Below are 17,076 nucleotides of genomic sequence, written 5' to 3'. Positions count from 1 at the left end.
TTAGCAGCCTGCCTCTTACCTCCTGCCTCCTTCCTGAGAGACTCCAACTTACTCAGCTGTGCACTGGGCACACCACCCTGCTCACGGCTGGCCTCACCTGTAGGTTGTGGCAAACTTGACTGGCCTAAGGGTAATCCCATATGCCTTACCCCTAAATGGGCCAGGAGGAGGCACTTGATGGGGTCTAGGTCCATGAGCTTCAAAGTAAGCTTTCCTGTGAGTGTTGGGAAAGGTCTCTCTTTGCTCTTTCTAGACAGCTTTCAGAAGCAGTCATACTAGATTAAGAAAGTGTATTAGTTGGGGTTCTCTAGAGAGACAGGAATAATAGGATAGATGCATATATGAAAGGAAGTTTATTAAGGAGTATTGACTCACATGATCACAAGTTGAAACTCCACACTAGGCTGTCTGCAAGCTGAGGGGCAAGGAAGCCAGCCTGAGTCTGAAAACCTCAAAAGTAGGGAAGCTGACAGTGCAGCCTTCAGTCAGTGGCTGAAGGCCTGATAGCCCCTGGCAAACCACTGGTGTAGGTCCAAGTGTTCAAAAGCTGAAGAACTTGGAGTCTGATGTTTGAGGGCAGGAAGTACCAACACAGGAGAAAGTTGGAGGGCAGAAAACTTTGCCAGCCTAGTCTTTCCATGTTCCTTTGCCTGATTTTATTCTAGCCACGCTGGCAGCAGATTACATGGTGCCCATGCAAATTGAGGGTGGGTTTGCCTCTCCTTGTACTGACTCAAATGTTAATCTCCTTTGGCAACACCCTCACAGACACACACAGGAACAATACTTTGCATCCTTCAATCCAATCAGCCGTCACAGGAAGAAAGCATGAAGTCCAGATGGCTGGACCAAAAGAACTCCCTAGGTTGGGTGGATGCTGGATGGCCAACTGGACAGGAGAAAAGCGGGTCTTGATAACATTCTAATTAGCACCAAACCCCCCAGTCCCATGAGCCAGTCTCTTCCTTTTAAGTTGATGCTAACTGCCGTTGTGTTATCTGTTACAGACTAGTACAATTTGCAATAATTGAAGATGCAAGATTTATTGATATATTATTTTCAACTGAAGTCCATAGCTTACATTAGGATTCACTCTTAGTTTTGTATGTTCTACGGATTTTGACATATGTAAAATGACTTGTGCCCACCATTACAGTATCACACAGAATAGTTTCACTGCCCCAAAATACCCTCTGTTCCATCTATTTATCCCTCTTCCTTTCCATGGACCCTTCACGACCACTGATCTTTTTATTGTTTCCATAGTTTTGCCTTTTCCAGAATGTCATGTAGTTAGAATCGTACTGTATGTAGTCTTCCTAAATTTGCTTCCTTCACTTAGCAATATACATTTAAGGTTATTTTTTGTTCCCAATAGCTCACTTCTTTTTGTGGCTGAATAATATTTCATTGCCTGGATGTGCCATAGTTAGTTTATTCATTCACCTATTGAAAGCCATCTTGGTTGCCTCCAAGTTCTGGCAATTACGAATAAAGCTCCTGTAAACATTAATGTGCAGGTTTTTGTGTGGACTTAAGTTTTCAACTCCTCTGGGTAAATACCAGGAGCACCACTGCTAGATTGTATGGTAAGACTGTGTTTACCTTTGTAAGAAGCTGCCAAACTCTCTTGCAAAGTGGTGGTATAGTTTCACATTTCTATAAGCAACAGATGAGGGTTCTTGCTCCTCTTCATCTTGCCAGCATTTGGTGTAGCCAGTGTCTTGGATTTTTTTCCACAGAAGGATGGTTTTACATATCCCTGAAGAAGGGATGATGTTTAAAATTCTTAGCGATGAGTATCACCAGGGCAGGAGCTCACAGAACAGATGTGGATATTCAGGTGAAGACTGGCTGATCACTGGCCCAGCCTGCAACAGAGCGCCATTTGAGATCGTTGCCAAATGCTTTTATTTGTTCTTATTTTTCCCTCACTAGAAAAGCAACAGCTCATGTGCATCTGGATTGCTCCCTACAACAGCCCTCCCTAATAAGATGCCAGGACTCTCTAAGCCATATTTAATATCCCTCCTTTGTTAGGACCCCACATGTTCCTTGAGACATTAAGAATCCTGGCAAGAGTAGGGGTGATGAAATTCTTTGTCGTAGGGAGCAGCATCACATGGAAGTATGGCTTCTCACTGCCCTCAGCAAGTCCCAGGCCAAAATTGGAGGTGGACTATGTTTATTTTCAGCATTCTGCCTTCTTACCATTTCTTGTCCCTTACTTGTCTCAGGCACTCTACCTCCCTAGAGAAATATTTTATAGTAAAATTACAGAAACTATCGTTAACCTAATGTAACCTTTTTTAGAGGAGAGAGTTTTTCCTTTTAAGAAGGTCTAACGGGAAGGACATTGCTATACCCAAAGAATGGAGCTTGGATATTAGGTAAGCATCCATGCAGGAGCCTCACTAGAGTCCTCAGAGGTGTCTGCTCACCTAGAATTTGATTCCCAGGATTCTTCTGGGAATCAGAGACAAGGGAAAGCAAAAGTAGGGAAGAAAGAATGAGAGAAGAGGAGGTAGAGCAAAGCAAGGAATGGACAGAAACACAAAGGAGAGATGGGAAGTGGATGGAGAGGGGAAACAGATCACTGTTGGCAATGGTTTCAGATGGTACTGAGCAGCCCCTGCCCAAGTCTCCCACCATTCTCTCCATGATACTCAGTGCCATGGTTTTTATTCAAAAGCTAAATGATAAATTTCATTTGTGCAAATTCATCTAGAAAGAGCTAAAAACCAGAGTCACATACTCTTTGTTTTCAGCGTGAGAAGTTCTCCAAAATGGGTTACATATCCTGCCTCTGTTCCCCAGTGCTGTCTTGTACATTTGGATTTCCGATTAACCAACAGATGTGGGGGGAAAATGGCTGGCCCGGCCAGAGAGGTCCCCCATGACCACACATGTGCAAATACTGAGGCTCACAAATCATTCCTGTGAACTCAGCTGTAGCTCATGTGATTCCCCCTCTGCTGTCCGCATCAGATGTCTGGGAGAATCTGTGATGGGGATGGAGCTGGGTCAGGCAGGAGAGGAAGGAGCCAGTAGATTTGACTTTAAGGACGAGTTTAATCATCTCTTTGCCTCGAATTTCTTTTCCCAGCAAATTCTGAGGAATGGGAACTCTGTCAGGGAGAATATAACAGAAAATATTTCCCTACACGGACTAATAGTAGCTTAATGAATGACTAATAAAAGATAGGGACCATCAGACCCATTGGAAATGTACTTGGGTACAAGGTAGTTTTTCTAGATACAAACAATATAATCCTTCCTTCACTGTGTTAGTTTTTTTCCCCTACGTTTCAAAAGAGCAAATGAAAGGTTCACGAGTTTCTCAGACATCAAATAATTCTCAAAAATGTCAACAACATCGGTGTAAAACTAATAAAAATATGGCACAAATTTAGCACTTGTACTTAAAGGAAATATAAAAATGGGAAAGAGAAGCATATGGAAAAGCATACTTGGGGTTTGAGCAGATCACCTCACATATTAAAAAACAAAACAAAAGAGAACAGTTCTGGAGGGAATGTTTAGAAAGAATGGCTTATTTAATTAGAAAAATAATAGTGCCTCCTTTCCTTTTTCTTCAACAACACTGAAGTTGAAAATGGACTTAAGCCATTACCTTTGGCCGTCCTAGCACAGGAGGGTTTCAGACTTTAATTTCTTTCCCAGCCTATGGTGTGAGGGGAAAAGTTGTCTTGGCATGGAGATACACTGTCAGGCAGACTCCTCAAAGATGAATGGATGTGCATTTAAGAACAGATAGTTGAGAACATCTCTGAACATCAGTTTCTGCATATATAAAATAGAGCCAATAAACTCTTCCTCACCAGTTTCTTGAGATAATTAAGTGATATAACATGTGGGAAATGCCTGCCTTAGGAGACATCTAGACCAACACTGTTGCAATGATGGATGTGTTCTATGTTCTGTACTGTCCAACAGAATAGCCACCAGCCGCATGTGGCCACTGAACACTTGAAATATGATTAATGCTATGAAGGAAATTAATTTTTACTTTTGTATGACTTTAGTTAATTTAAGTTTGAGAGCCACATGTGCCTAGTGGCTACCATGTTGGATGGCTCAGGTCTAGACAATATGTGTAATGTTGATCATGGTGATGATCATATTAGTTCTGCTTCCTCAAGTTGGAGTCAAAGTTTTATGCTCAGGGAACTTGTGCCTCTAGGATGGGATCAGAAAACAAACCCTTTTCACTGCAAGTTATATCACAGTTAGATTTTTGTAAATATGGTCACCTGTGGCCAGGTAAGCTTTGAGCTTTGAGTCTGCCTGTTCTTTGATTCTGCCTTCTCTTAACCAGTTATGAGGAAATGTCAGGGAGAAATGGGCAATTTATGTACAAGAACTAAGCATGCCTTCTTTTTGGCATGATCAGATTCTGTGCTCTATTAACTATTGTTTTCATTTTAAATGTTTTTATTATGACCAAAAATTGATAGTCATAGGATTGACTGAACATTCAGAATGGCCTTGTCCTTACAGTGGCCACAATGTCTCAGAATGACAGCAGAAATAATAATCAAATAAGTATAATAGATGCTTTGAGATTTAAGAAGAATCAGAATATCCTGCGGTTTTGAAGTTTCCTATGAAGGTAGTCACTAAAGAACATTCCGCTTTGCATAAAAGACTTCATTTCAAGGCTGTCAGACAAATGCATGGCTAGCTGATGGATCCTGCTGGGCTTAACAAGCACAATTAATGTCTTCATCAAACCTTAATAGATTGGTGTCATTGAGCACTGACCTGTGCTTGGAATGTTTTTCTACTCTGCCTATCACCCATGTCTGAAATTTTCCTCAAATATTGGCAAAGAGAACAGATAAGGGAGGATTAGTAGTTCTCCTTTATTCATATATTGTGATATTTTAAAAGCATCTTTCAGTAAATGGCATTATCATATTAGCATCTAACTGACTGATCCCATGGATTATACCAAAGTGCAAGGTGCATACACATGGGACTCATATCTCAAATTCATTATAACATCCTTGTTTCATGCACCCTCAACTCTTCAGAGTGCTTCTAAATCCAGTTCTTTCATTTCAAATAAATAGTAAAGAGAGGATCTCTGAATATCAACATAATATACCCAAGATCCTAGGAAACAATGCAATTGGCCATTTAAATAATTAGAAGACGAGATGCACTTTTGTTGGCCAATGTTGGTGCAACAATGAAACTACTTGGGACAGAAGTTATCAGTTTGGGAAAGGAAGCAGGAACACAGAAGAGGTAAGAAGGAAGAAAAAGAAGCTAAAGGCACAAGATGAGAGCAATAGATAGTAGAGGGAAAGTGTAAGATAATGAGAGTGGTAAGTGGCAGGTTGGAGTCTAGCTGTTCCCTAGAGGGGCTCTTCAGGGAGAAATTAAAAATTTTTATAAAGTACCACTGTTCTTTCTTTTGGCATGATCATTTAAAAGAGGGCAAGAAGGAAATGAAGGTGAGCTGAAGCCCTACGAAAGCCTTGTAGAATGTGATTAAGTGACCAAGGACAGGGCACATCCCCCTTGGGTCCCATATATTGCATTGCAACCCTCTGATGAGAGTGGACGCTCAATTAATGTTTATACTTATAATAAGATTATTTTAGGCTTGTGTTCATTTTTATCCAGGTTATATTCTTGTGATATCCTTATTTTCCATTTATAGAGATTACCTCAACTATTTGTTTCATCCTTTGATATTGGATATGCTGATGCATTTTTCTTTCTCTTTCTTTTCTTTTCTTTTGTTATTCTTTGCTTTACAAGCACAATTAAAGACTTCATGGACCCTCATTATCTTATAAACTTCCCTCTACTACTTCGTGTCTGCTTCAAGGACAGAATTTTATTCTTTTTTATGACTGCATAGTATTCCATGGTGTACGCACCATATTTTCTTTACCAAGACTACCACTGATGGTCATTGAGGGTGATTTCACGTCTTTGCTATTGTGAATAGTGCTGCAATGAACATACATGTGCATGTGTCTTTATGGTGGAATGATCTATATTCCTTTGAGTATATACTTGATAATGGGATTGCTGGGTTGAATGGTAGTTCTAAGTTCTTTAAGAAATCGTCAGCTGGGCGCAGTGGCTGACGCCTGTAATCCCAGCACTTTGGGAGGCTGAGACGGGCAGATCATGAGGTCAGGAGATCGAGACCATCCTGGCTAACATGGTGAAACCCTGTCTCTACTAAAAACACAAAAAAATTAGCCAGGCATGGTGGCGGGTGTCTGTAGTCCCAGCTACTCGGGAGGCTGAGGCAGAATGGCGTGAACCTGGGAAGTGGGGCTTGCATTGAGCCAAGATCACGCCACTGTACTCCAGCCTGTGTGACAGAGCGAGACTCTGTCTCAAAAAAAAAAAAAAAAAAAAAAGAAATTGTTACACTGTTTTCCACATGGCTGAACTAATTGACACTTCCACCAACAGTATATAAGTGTGTCTTTCTCTGCAACCTTGCCAATATTTGTTACTTTTTGACTTTTTAATAATAGACATTCTGACTGGTATGAGGTGGTATCTCATTGTAGTTTCCATTTGCATTTCTCTAATAATCAGTGATGTTGAACATTTTTTCATATGATTGTTGGCTGCATGTATGCCTTCTTTTGAAAAACGTCTGTTCATGTCCTTTGCCCACTTTTTAATGTTATTTTTTCTTGTAAATTTGTTTAAGTTCCTTGTAGAGGCTGGATATTAGATCTTTGTCAGATGAACAGTTTGCAAAAATTTTCTCCCATTCTGTAGGTTGTCTGTTCAGTCTGTAGTTTCTTTTTCTGTGCAGAAGCTCTTTGGTTTAATGAGATTCTATTTGTCAATTTTTGTCTTTGTTGCAATTGCTTTTGGTATCTTCATCATGAAATTGTTGCCTGTTTCTAGGTCCAGAATTGTATTGCCTAGGTTGCCTTCTAGGGGTTTTATAGATTTGGGTTTTACATTTAAGTCTGTAATCCATACTGAGTTAATTTTTATATATAGCATAAGGAAAGTGCCCTGTTTCAATCTTCTGCATATGGCTAGCCAGTTATCCTAGCACAATTTATTGAATAGGGAATCCATTCCTCATTGCTTTATTTTTGTCAGGTTTTTCAAGGATCAGACAGTTGTATGTGTGCAGCCTTATTTCTGGGTTCTCTATTCTGTTCCATTAGTCTATCAGTCTGTTTTTGTATTAATACCATGCTGTTTTGGTTACTATAGCCCTATAGCATAGTTCAATGTTGAGTAGCATGATGCCTCCAGCTTTGTTCTTTTTGCTTAGGATTGTCTTGACTATTCGGGTTCTTTTTTGGTTCCATATGAATTTTAAAATAGTTTTTTCTAGTTTTGTGGATAAATATCAATAATGGTAGTTTGATAGGAATAGCATTGAACCTATAAATTGCTTTGGGCAGTATGGCCATTATAAAGATATTGATTGTTATTATCCATGAGCATGGAATGTTTTTCCATTTGTTTGTGTCATCTTTGTTTTGTAGTTCTCCTTATAGAAGTCTTTAACCTTCTCGGTTAGCTGTATTCCTAAGTATTTTCTTTTCTTGTGGCAATTGTGAGTAGGACTGTGTTCCTGGCTTGGCTCTTGGCTTGACTGTTGTTGGTGTATAGGGATGTTAGTGATTTTTGTACATTGATTTTGTATCCTAAGACTTTTCTGAAGTTTTGCTGAAGTTGTTTATCTGCTTAAAGAACTTTTGGGCTTAGAATATGGGGTTTTCTAGATTTAGGATCATGTCTTCTGCAAACAGGGATTGTTTGACTTCCTCTCTTCATATTTGGATGCCATTTATTTCTTTCTCTTGCCTGATTGCCCTGGCCAGGACTTCCAATAGTATGTTGAATAGAAGTGGTGAGAGAGGACATCCTTGTCTTGCACCAGTTTTCAAGTGGAATGCTTCTAGCTTTTGTCCACTCGGTATGATGTTGGCTGTGGATTTGTCATAGATGGCTCTTATTATTTTGAGGAATGTTCCTTCAATACCTGGTTTATTGTGAGTTTTTAACATAAAGGGATTTTGGAATTTATGCATCTATTGAGATAATAATGTGGTTTTTGTCTTTAGTTCTGTTTAAATGATGAATCTCACTTACTGATTTGTGTATTTTGAACCAATCTTGCATCTCAGGGATAAAGCCTACTTTATTGTGGTGGATGAGCTTTTTGATATGCTGCTGGATTTGGTTTGTCAGTATTTTGTTGAGGATTTTTGCATTGATGTTCATTGGCCTGAAGTTTTCTTTTTTTGTTGTGTCTCCACCAGGTTTTGGTATCCAGATGATACTGGCCTCATAGAATAAGCTATGGAGGTGTGCCTCCCCCTCAATTTTTTGGAATAGTTTCAGCAGGAATAGTACCAGCTCCTCTTTGTACATCTGGTAGAATCCAGCTGTGAATCCTCCTGGTCCTGGAATTCTTTTTGGTTGATAGGCTATTTATTACTGACTCAGTTTCAGAGTTCTTTATTAGTCCGTTCAGGGACTCGATTTCTATTTTGGTTCAGCCTTGGGTGTGGGTATATGTGTCCAGGAATTTATCTATTTCTTTTGGATTTTCTAGTTTGTGTGCATGGCAATGTTCATAATATTCTCTGATGGTTATTTGTATTTTGGTGGGTCAGTGGTAATAATACCCTTGTCATTTCTGATTGTGTTTATTGCATCTTCTCTCCTTTCTTCTTTATTTGTCCAACTATCAGTTTATTTTATTATTTTTTTCAAAAAAACAGCTCTTGCATTAGTTGATCTTTTGAAAGGTTTTTCGTGAAAGGTACTGAAACCTTTAGTTCAGCTTTGATTTTGGTTATTTCTTGTCTTCTCCAACTTTGGAATTGGTTTGCTCTTGGTTCTCTAGTTCTTTTAGTTGTGATATTAGGTTGTTAAATTGAGATGTCTGTAACTTTTTGATGTGGGAATTTAGTGCTATAAATTTCCCCCTTAACACTTCCTTAGCTGTGTCCTGCAGATTCTTATATGTTGTGTCTTTGTTCTCATTACTTTCAAATAACTTCTTCATTTCTGCCTTAATTTCATTATTTACCCAAAGGCCATTAAAGAGCAGATTATTCAATTTCCATGTAATTTTATGTTTTTTTTTCAGTGAATTTCTTAATCTTGATTTCTAATTTGTTTGCACTATGGTCTGATATATTGTTTTTTATGATTTCAGTTCTTTTGTATTTGTTTAGGAGTGGTTTTTTTTCTGATTATGTGATTGATTTTAGAGTATGTGCCATGTGGCAATGAGAAGAATATATACTGTCTTGTTTTTGGGTGGAGAGTTCTGTAGATATCTATTAGGTCCATTTGATCCAGTGCTGAGTTCAGGTCCTGAATATCTTTGTTAATTTTCTGTCTCGATAATCTATCTAATATTGTCAGTGGGTTGTTAAAGTCTCCCACTATTGTTATGTGAGAGTCTAAGTCTCTTTGAAGGTTTCTAAAAACTTGCTTTATGAATCTGGGTGCTCCTGTGTTGAGCGTATACATATATAGGATAGTTAAATCTCCTTGAATTAAACCCTTTACTATTATGTACAGTCCTTCTTTGTTGTTTTTTATCTTTGTTGGTTTAAAGTATGTTTTGTCTGAAACTAGGATTGCAACCCCTGCTTTTTTCTGTTTTCTATTTACTTGGTAGATTTTTCCTCCATCCCGTTATTTTGAGCCTATTGGTGTCATTGCATGTGAGATGGGGCTCTTAAAGACAATTATACCAGTGGATCTTGGTTGTTTATCCAGCTTGTCACTCTGTGCCTTTTATTTGGGGCATTTAGCCCATTTTCTTTCAAGGTTAGCATTGATATGTGTAGATTTGATCCTGTCATCATTATGTTAGCTGGTTATTTTGCAGACTTGTTTATTAGGTTGCTTTTTAATGTCACTGGTCTGTATACTTCAGTGCATTTTGTAGTGGCTGGTAATGTTTTTTTCTTTTTCTTTCTTTTTTTTTTTACAATAATAGTTTTATTTATTTATTTATTTATTTTATTTTATTTATTTTTTTTATTATTATACTTTAGGTTTTAGGGTACATGTGCACAATGTGCAGGTTTGTTACATATGTATCCATGTGCCATGTTGATTTCCTGCACCCATTAACTCGTCATTTAGCATTAGGTATATCTCCTAATGCTGTCCCTCCCCCCTCCCCCCTCCCCACAACAGTCCCTGGAATGTGATGTTCCCCTTCCTGTGTCCATGAGTTCTCATTGTTCAATTCCCACCTATGAGTGAGAACATGCGGTGTTTGGTTTTTTGTCCTTGCGATAGTTTACTGAGAATGATGTTTTCCAGTTTCATCCATGTCCCTACAAAGGACACGAACTCATCATTTTTTATGGCTGCATAGTATTCCATGGTGTATATGTGCCACATTTTCTTAATCCAGTTTTTTTCTTTTCCATATTTAGTGCTTCCTTCAGGAGGCAGGTCTGGTGGTAATAAATTCCCTCAGCATTTGCTTGTCTGAAAAGCATCTTATTTCTCCTTCACCTATGAAGTTTAGTTTGGCTGGATATGAAATTCTGAGTTGGAATTTCTTTTCTTTAAGAATATTGAATATTGGCTCCCAATCTCTTCTGGCTTTTAGTGTTTCTGTTGAGAGAGGTCTGCTGTTAATCTGGTGGGCTTCCCTTTGGAGGTGATCTGACCTTTCTCTCTAGCTGCCTTTAACATTTTTTCTTTTATTTTGACCTTGGAGAATCTGAAGCTTGTATGTCTTGGGGATGATCTTCTTGTGAAATATCTTACTGGGATTCTCTGCATCTCCTGAATTTGAATGTTGGCCTCTCTAGCTAGTTGGGAACGTTCTCATGAAAGATGTCCTGAAATGTTTTCCAAGTTGGTTCCATTCTCCTCATCTCTTTCAAGGACACCAATGTGTCATAGATTTGGTCTCTTTACATAATCCTCTCTTTCTCAGAGGTTTTGTTTGTTTCTTTTCATTCTTTTTTTTTCTCTATTCTTGTCTGAGTATCTTATTTCAGAAAACCATCTTTGAGCTCTGAGATTCTTTCTTCCACTTGGTCTATTCTAATATTAGTACTTGTGATTGCATTATGAAATTCTTGTAGTGTGTTTTTCAGCTCTGTAAGGTCAGTTATATTCATTTCTATACTGGCTACTTTGTGTGTCACCTCTTGCATTGTTTTTATCATGATTTTTAGCTTCATTGGATTGGGTTTCAATGAACTCTTGTAGCTTAATGATCTTCATTCCTGTACATATTCTGATTTCTCTTTCTGTCATTTCAGCCATCTCAGCCTAGTTCAGAACCGTTGCTGGAGAGTTGATGTGGTCATTTGGAGGAAATAGGCACTCTGGCTTTTTGACTTGTCAGGGTTCTTACACTAATACTTTCTCATCTTTGTGGGTTTATCTTCCTTCAATCTTTGGGTTGCTGACCTTTGGATGTTTTTTTTTAAATCCTATTTGATGACCTTGAGGGTTTGGTTGTGGTATAAAGTGGATTCAATCAATTGGCTTCATTTCTAGATTTAAGGAGGCCAACACTGAGCTCCCAACTCCTGGACTGCATGCTGTAACTCTGGGGACTTGTATTAGGCCCTGACTTTATTCTCTGTCTCCTTGAAATTAGGAATCCACTGCACTGAGGGTGCCAAAGTGCTCCTCAATCACTGGTTCCTACAGTCCAATGGGTGGTATCAGCAAAAGTGTTTTGTAGTGTAGTGACAGTGGGATTCATTCTCTTTCACATATGTCCCCAGCAGTGGTGGCAGCAGCTGCAGCAAAGTGCTAGTGGGTGCCAGGATGCTTGCCCCTCTGCAGGTGTTCAGCACAGTGGTGGAGGCAACACAGCTGTGGGGGGCAGGGGCCCTTGCTGATGACTGTGTGCATGGTCATACTGGAGATGGTGTTGGCTCAGGGGTGGGGCACTGGCAGTTGTAGCTCTGGGTGCCTTCTCTGTGCCCCACAAGGATGTGTGGTAGCTCAGAGCAAGGGAGGATCTGCTGTCCTCTGGGCCTCGTTTCACTTCCACAGCAGTGTTAGCACAAGGGCTGGATGCTGGTAGGGGCAGGGATGGCTAGTTCTGTGCCTGTCCAGGCTCCATCTGCAATGGTGATGAGAAGGGAGAGGGTGGGTGGACTGCACTCCTTGGGCAATGGTAGGACCAGGAAAGCAAAACTCACCTGTGCAGACACATGCCAGCAAAGCAATGTGGGGAGTTGTTGTGGGCCTGGGGGAAGCGGTGCTTTAGGGAGGGAGTGGGAGGGCGGTGCATGGCCACTGCCTCACTGGAGCTCTCTGCTGGTAAGGCATGGTCCACTGTTGCAGAAGCTATGGTGTGGTCCCACAGGGCAGCCAAGACAGCCCTGTAAGCAGGCATGGCCAGGCTGGGGTCCTGGGAGAGGCCAGCAGACCAGGGGGTGCTGAGGTCAGACCAGCCCTGTCTGATGGACAAGGCAATCCAGCAGAGTTTAGGACTGACAGCTCCCCTAGGGCTAAAGTCTCCTGTGGGATCAAGTCGAGCCTAGGGGGATGGGTGTCCCTGCCTGTGCTCTGCTACAGACGCTCCCATATCAAACCCTCTGGGCTCCGTATCAGCTGGCTTGCTGCCCCTACCACTTCTCTAAGCAGCTCTCTCTGCCAACTCAAGTGTCCATGGTGGTTGAGGGTTCTCTTCCTCCTGGGGTTCCAGAAGTCCATGGTGAGAGCAGGTTGTTCCTTGCCAGTTCAACTCACCTATTCCCTCAGAGCCACTGGGGGCCAGGAATGAGTTTGGTGTGCTATAGCCCTCTGTAGGGTCCTCAACTTTCTTCCCCTTCAGCTCACCTTGCATATCTTCCATTTGTCTACTCTCGATGCCTTTTTCCTCTTAAGATTTGTTAGGAGCATGCCAGTCATTGCAGTCCTTTGGTGGGAGCTGTTCTACCTGGTTGTATCTAGTTGGCCATCTTGCCTTCTCCCTATGTATTTTTCTAATCTGCCTTCCATTTAAAGATGCAATATGTCTAACTATATAAATCTTGGATTTCACACTTTCAATTTATGAAGTACAGTTTTATAAATCTAGTATGAAGATGAAAGTTGAATTGCATTTAATATTCTCTGCTTCTAAAACCAGACAATTATGTAATATTTTAGAAGATGGCCATAAAATTGTTGATTTCCTATAATGTCAGGGTTTAAAGAGTTAAACTTCAGTTATCTGGATAAGTAAGGTTTATAGGACATCTACTCCTAGTGGCCTACAAAACAGAGATGTACCTGAACATACAAGTAGCATGTCCTGCTATATTTCTCACTGTTCTGTAATGCAAAGTTTGAGAATAAAAATGGGACCCATTTAAGTAGCAAGGCAGGTTTAGGGGTGATAACAGTTTATCCAACTTAGAATTAAAGCCTAGAAATATAATTGGTATATAGCAGACACCACAAACAGTGTTGATATATTTGATCTGATCAAATCTTATATTTAGTCTTCCTTGGTCTAATACCCTTAGCCTTGCCCCTTTATGCATACGCTCCCATCTCTTGCCATTATAACTTGGTGATGTTCTCAGGCTTATCCACCCTTCAACCTCAGAAGACAAAGGGCTCCTTCAAAGCCATGAACATGTTGCAATTTTCTATGCATGTTTTTATGTACATTCTGTTGTGCGCTCTGGCTGCAAAAAGAGTACCACAGACTGCGTGTCTTAAACAACAGAAATGCATTTTCTCACAGTTCTGTAGGCTAGAAGTATGAGATCAAAATGTCAGCAGAGCTGGTTTCTATTGAGCTTTCTCTTTTTGGCTTGTAGATGTCCATCTTCTCCTTGTGTCTTCACATGAGCATCTCTCTGTGTGTCTTTGTTATAATCTTCTCTTCTTATAAGAATACAAATCATATTGAATTAGGATTTACCTATATGACCTCATTTTACCTTAACCACCGTTTTTAAATACCCTAACTCCAAATGCAATCACATTCTGAGGTACTGGGGGTTATAACTTCTACATATGAATTTGAGGGAGAGAAAATTCACCCCATAACATATTTTTTCAGCTCTTAAGTTCTCTTTTTCCTGTGTACACACTCCATTACCATCAGAAGTAGCCTCTTACCCTTCATAAGCACTATACCTTCCGTAGTGATTAATTGGCACAATTTCTCAACACCTCAATGCCTTTATGTCCACATAAATTTTTTTTTTTTTGAGACGGAGTCTCGCTCTGTTGCCCAGGCTGGAGTGCAGTGGTGTATACATTTTATACCCAGACCATTAAGAGTGAATAATCTTGATGCTACTGGTGCCATGGGTCATCTGTGTCCCATTATCATCTGGCAAGGAAGGTGTCTGTACCTTTCTCAACTACATGAGCAACACAATATCAATATCCTACTTTGAGATTTTGTTTCCTGGAGGCACTCTGATACCAATTACTGTATCAATCAGGATCCAGGCAGAAAGTTGACATCATGCGTAAACTGGGTAACTTGAAGATAATATAGGAAAATGGCAAGCAATAGTGTAGAATCCTAAAAGTCTGAATCTATTATCAACCTTAGGTGTGAATGGGCAAGGGGAGGGAATGGATTCTGTCATACAACGCATGAGTGCAAAAGAGCTATGTAGGGCTGCTTGATTCCTATTACCTTTGTGTAAAGACACAGCCAGCTCACGTGAGCTCTTAGGAAGGGTGATAGAGAAATAAATACCCTGACCTCATCTTCCTGCCCTCTGGGCTGCTGGCCTCCAAACCAGAAGCAGGGCACTGGAGCTTACCAACATGGTACTCAAAGGCTAGCATCCTGGAGCTCAGAGCAGAGGAGAGGAGGCCAGACAGTGGATCTAGAGGGGCAGACAAAAATATCCTGAACAAGTTTCACTCTCCATGGGCCTGAACTAGTGGTTGCAATTGCTGGAAGGTAGAAAGTGTTAGGGGGTGTTCAGGTATGGGATCCGGATGAAGTGGGAGGGAATTTTAGTATGCTTTGTGAAGATTTCCCATGATTTGAAATTGTGTAAGGACTGTCCCAAATTTTGCAAATGATGCCATATTATAAGATAAAGAAGACAGTCATACTCATTTGGTAGCTATATTTATATAATGTATTCATATAAATGTATAAATATGTATATTATGTAAGTGGCTGATGCTTACATTTGCTTAATCCTCCCAAAAGTACGGCAAAAAGGTACCATTATCATCTACACTTTGCATATGAGAATATAGCAAAATTATAACTGGTTCAAAGTAATAGTTGTTGGAGCTAGGTTTTAACCCAGGCAGGATCATTCATATGCTTTCAATCTTAACCATCAGGCTGGATGTCTTCTCCAATTTCCTTGTTGATCTCTGTATTTGTCTCTTCTTGCACTGCTATAAAGAAATACCTGAGACTGGGTAACTTATAAAGAAAAGAGGTTTAATTGGCTCATATACAGGTTTAATTGGCTTCCTGTACAGATGGTGGCATCTACTTCTGGGGAGGCCGCAGGGAGCTTTCACTCATGGCAGAAGGCAAAGCAGGAGCAGGCCTCTTACATGTCAGGAGCAGGACCAAGAGAGAGGTGGGAGGTGCTATATGCTTTTAAACAACCAGATCTCATGATAACTCGCTCACTCACTATCATGAAAACAGCACCAAGAGGGTGGTGTTAAACCATTTATGAAGGATCCACCCCCATGATCCAATCACCTCCGACCAGGCTCCACTTCCAGTATTGGGGATTACATTTCAATATGAAATTTGGGTGAGGACACAGATCCAAACCACATTAATCGCTATTAAGACATGCAGTTGAACAGTATGTTTGTTAAACAGCTGGTATCACCTGGGGGAATCTCTAGTGCTTGGAATTAGGAAAACTCCTAATTTTGTGGTCCAGGGAATCCATAAGCCTCCCTAAGACTCCTGCAAGTTTTAGGAGAGCTAACTTACCCTGGATCTTGTGCCCGGGTGTATAAATTTGTGCCCTCAGATGTGAAGCAACACGTTTTGTCATTACAGAAGCATCAGTCAGAAAGGGAAAATTTCTAGAATGTATACATAATATAAAATGTTGTAGGGGAAATAAGCGAGTGTTTTACATTACATATGTCATTGCAAATTACTTAAAAACTCTATATTAGACATTTCTATTCTCTAGTATTTTTTCTTAGGTACAGTATTAGTTAACTGCCAGAAAAATGCAGTATAACAGCTATAGAATCTCTGTGGCATACAGCAATAAGTGTTGATTTAGGTGCCAAGCCAAAATAAACTAAGTAGTTTGACTGAGGGTTGGCTGGGCTTGGCTTAGTGGCTCTGCTGATCTTGGCTGGCCTTGCTTTATGCGTCTGGAGATTGGCTGGGCTCAGCTGGTCTTGACTGGGGTATTTCTGCTCCACATTCTACCCCTTTGACTGAGGCCAGAGGGCTGACCTTCTGCTTCTCCTCATGGTGATGGTAGAAGCTCAAATCCAAGTACTCAAGTGCATGACAATCATCTGCTGTGTCATGTCCATGCAAGTCACGTGGCTGTACATTTCTCAGTGCTCTGTTATACCATTGGATGCAGATGTATTTATTTATTTTTAAACTACTTTATTGAGATGATTGTCATGTAAAAAGACATACATATTTAATGTATACAACTTGGTGAGTTTGGGGATATGTATACACCCATGAAGCTATCACCACCATTAAGGCCATAAACTTATTCATCACCTCCAAAAGTTTCCCCCTGCTTCCTCTTTATTATTATTATTATTGATGAAAAGAACACTTAACATAAGATCTACCCTCTTAGCAAATCTTAAGTATACAATATAATGCTGTTAGCTGTAGGCACTATGCTGCATAGTAATTCTCTAGAAATTATGTATCTTGCAAAACTAAAATTTTGTACCCTTTGACTATCACCTTCCACTTTCCTCTCTCCCACCCTGGTAAACACCATTTTACTCTTTCACTTTTGTGGGTTTGACTACTTTAGATTTCACCTATAAGTAAGTGCTTACAAGTCTGAATGTTTGTGTCCCTCCAAAATTCATTTGTTGAAATCAAATTCCCAGTGTGATAGTATTAAGAAGTGGGATTAGTGCCCCTATAAA

The sequence above is a fragment of the Nomascus leucogenys genome, chromosome 13 (assembly GCF_006542625.1).
Source record: "Nomascus leucogenys isolate Asia chromosome 13, Asia_NLE_v1, whole genome shotgun sequence".
In the NCBI taxonomy this organism is placed as follows: Eukaryota; Metazoa; Chordata; class Mammalia; order Primates; family Hylobatidae; genus Nomascus; species Nomascus leucogenys.
The sequence above is the reverse complement of the archived record's forward strand: the minus strand, read 5'-3'. Positions refer to the sequence as shown.